A 4,118-nucleotide genomic window follows, 5' to 3' on the forward strand; every position below is an offset into this window, starting at 1 on the left:
AAAACCTTTTCTCTAAACCCGTTTTCTAAAAACCATTTTCCCTCGAACGGGATTGGAGGTTGCAAGAGGCACTCGGTGTGCCATCGGCAGTCCGTATTCGAGTTGGCTGGCTTGTTCGTGAGCGGGAACAAGTGCCGCACAATCGATAAGAGAAGCTTACGAAAGAGCGATTGTGACACATAGCACACGTGCTAAACGATCGTGTAGGCTAGAATGCTCATTCAATAGTCACTGGCTACACGATCACTCGGTATAAGATACTTGACACTTGCTACTCGATCGTTTAGACAATCATGCTCATCGTATAGTCGTTGTCTACACGATCGCATGGCATGCATTACTCGATATGCGCTGCATAATCGTGTGGACTTTCATGCTCATCGCGTAGTCCTTAGCCACGCAATCCACGCTACACGATCGTTTATACTCGATAGGCGTTACTTGACGATCTGAATTAGATGCTACACAATCAAGTGACGAGGCGTCGCCCGAACAATTTAAGACCCGGTTTTCCTGTTTGAACCGGTTGACTCGATTCCTTTCTATAATAAATAGCTTTTATTTTCTATTTTGAGGCTAATTATCCCGATCCATCATTTTTTAATGAATGTATACGTGATGTATGTTTAATTATATGCCATAATGTATGTCATATAGTTTTAAAACCCACCATAGGTTATGCATTTTATTCATGCATCATCTTTATATTCTAAGTGTTATAATATAGTAGTTTGCATGATTAAATTATATTAAAGCATGCTCATGCATCATATAATATAAGAGTTATAATATATGCATGCATCAAAGCATATTCATGCATCGTCTTTATATTATAAGTATTATAGTATAAGGGTATATTTTAGCATGTATGCTTAGTTCATTACTTGTTATATATAAAAGTTATATATATAGTAATGGATGAATATTGCATGAAGCATGACACTTAGGTTTATTTATAAATGTTATAAATACCTTGTAGATGTCTAGTTTAGCAATGTGGTTGTTTTTAGTTGTTTCATTCTTAAGGGTTATAGTCAATGAAATTAGAACTAAAATCAATAAGAAAGAGTTGCATGCAAACTTAAGCTTTAATCATATTTTAAAAGAGTTTTAAAATTTGATTGAGATAGACCTTAGGTCACGGTTCTAATGAAATTAGATACCTAAGTAATATTTTATTTCGGTTTAATAGGATTAAATTGACTAATAAAAGATTAAATATGTACCAAATCTATCAATAAGGGACCTTTTGGCTAAGGCTGGTTCTGGCTAGGCTGGAATACTTAAGTCAATGGAAACATCGCACCCCTACCTGGGAACCTACCTAGAAAGGTGTGTTGTATGTATGCAAATTTGATGATAGTCTATTAAAGTGTTTAATAATACTTGAATCAAACTTGTTTAATCATCAAAAGCAAGTGTTGTTTTTTAGCAAATTAAACAACCACTTAGTTAAAATCATTAGCCGGATTTTCTATGTTAATAAATCCCTAGGTAGAACATTCAGCGGGAGGTAATTGGGGTATATGATACTTCACTTTACCTCTACACGTTTCTCCATAAAAGTTCACACCGTGAGATCTATCCTTGACCTCGAGGNCGTTTCTCCATAAAAGTTCACACCGTGAGATCTATCCTTGACCTCGAGGCACCCTGGGAGTGTCCCCCTATAGGATGGCATTTGGGTAGGTCAATGCCAAGTTGAATGGAGAGAATGTTCATAGTAAGTGAGAGGGGACGTGTGAAAACATATCCCTCGGTCTCTCTCATTAGGTTGGATAAATTTTTCGTGCATCGCCTCGAGGCACCTTAGGAGTGTCCCCCTAAAGGTTGGTCATATTTGCATAAATCTTTATCTAATCTTCAGAAATGGATAGGGTTGCTTTAATCTCTTGTCCTAATCTGCTTTTTCCATAATTGATGTGAAATCCATGTTAAGTGTAAACTTGGATATGAAAGATTTAGGAGAAACGAGTATAATTTTAGGCATAAAAGTGACTAGGTCTGAAAAATGAATTTCATTGGATCAATCTCACTATGTAGGAAAGATTCTAAAGAAATATAATTACTTTGAATGTAAACTAGCATGTACTCCTTATGACCCTAGTGTTAAGCTGTTCAAGAACACTGGTGACAGGGTTAATCAAACTAAGTATGTGAACATCATAGGCAGTCTCAGATACGTTGTTGACTGCAATAGGCCTGATATAGCTTACGCTGTAGGATTACTTTGTAGATTTACAAGCATGCCTAGTATAAAGCATTGAAATTCTATAGAAAGGGTTATGAGGTACTTAAAGAAAATCCAAAACCTAAGACTACATTATTAGAAGTTTCATGCTGTCCTGGAAGGGTTCAACGACGCTTATTGGAACTCCCTTTCAGATGATTCAAATACTACATATGGTTATAACTTTAATATAGTAGGTGGAGTTATTTCTTAGAAGTTTAAGAAACATACTATTTTAGCCCAATCTACGATGGAGTCAGAAATAATAGCACTAGCAACAACTAGTGAAGAAGCAGGCTGGCTTAAAAGTCTGCTAGCAGAGATTATCTTAGGGGAAGAGCCGGTACCAGCCATATTGATCCATTGTGATAGTACTGCAGCAATTGCAAAAGTTCATAACGTTACTACAACGGAAAGAGATGACAAATACGTCGTAAGCACAATACCATTAAAGAGTTCCTCACTACTGGTGCAGTTAGAGTGGATCATGTTGAGGTTGATGCCCTAAATCTCTTAGGGTCCTATAATTTGTAAATGTATTAAACAAACTCATTGTTTGTTTAATAAAATATATGATATTTTATTCCATATTTTTGTTACATTAACCACAAACCAATAAACTAACATCCAAGGTTATCTTGTAACTTAAACATGTATGTAGAGACATACAGGTGGATCATGTTTAGGTGATAACCTAAATGGTCTGTAGTAGATGGATAAGGTTGGGTACCTTATCCTGGTGACACTACTTGTATGATCCACTTTGTAGGTGTTACAATTATTGTAGAGTACTACAAATGATCTAATCTTGATCATTCATGTATAGACATATGAGCGGGGATATTCTATATAAAGGAGTTTGTATAAGATCGGACCACAGAATGTTTAGTCTCATTATATAACACCGTTCATAATAGAGACTTACATTTCACCAGGATGACCATAGGTAACATGACCTGAATGAGTTGTGAACTCTTGCCTATGAAGGCGGTCCTTTGATTTGTATGGGTGAGAGTGGCTAGATTGTGGACTCAACAAGCCTACCATTTTGGGGATTCGTACGATTGGTGAGCTGGGAATACAACTACACAAGAAGGAATTCACTCCTTCCCCGAGGTTAGGATAAGTAGATAAATTGCTCCTTTAAGGGCTAATTCCGGGGCTTGAACAATGTGGCGCCATACCCTCTCCTAGCCTGAGACTCATCTAGCCTGAGATTAGTTTAGTCATAGTTGGACTATGATCATTACATTGTTCATAGAGGACAGTGGTATACTTTAAGGAGTTAGATGTAATATAGGGTTAAACGGTAATAATGGCCAAGCTGTACTTACGAGCAATTTGTGAAGGATCATCGTACTATTGATTGGTTATATCCAATGCACACATAAATATATCTGTAGTGCGAATAGTGTAGCTGTCGGTCTTTATGTAGAATGTCTGACAGTTACGGATGGTGAATTATTTAACTAAAGAGTTTGATTAATTATTCATGTATCGTTGGAGCTTCAAGCTACAGTTCATGAGGTCCCTTTGGTAGCTCATAGGATTAATGAAAATCAGTTTTTGGATCAATTCTCAAATTAATAGATGATTTATTATATATGATATGATTAATTAATTTAATTATATGTGATATAATTATTTATATGTATTATTGTGATACATATAGATTAATTGAAAGAATATAATATTGAATAAATATAAATATTATTAATATGATTGGATACATAATTGTTAAATTTAATATAAATGTGATTTATAATTAAATTCATATAAGAGAGAAAAGAGAATATATGGTTATATTGTATGTGATAAAAATAGGGGAGGGAGTTACAACCCCCCCCCCTTCTCTCCCGTGGGTGGTTGTGGTATTTTGGTTTTTGAT

The sequence above is a fragment of the Benincasa hispida genome, chromosome 9 (assembly GCF_009727055.1).
Source record: "Benincasa hispida cultivar B227 chromosome 9, ASM972705v1, whole genome shotgun sequence".
NCBI classification, from domain to species: Eukaryota; Viridiplantae; Streptophyta; class Magnoliopsida; order Cucurbitales; family Cucurbitaceae; genus Benincasa; species Benincasa hispida.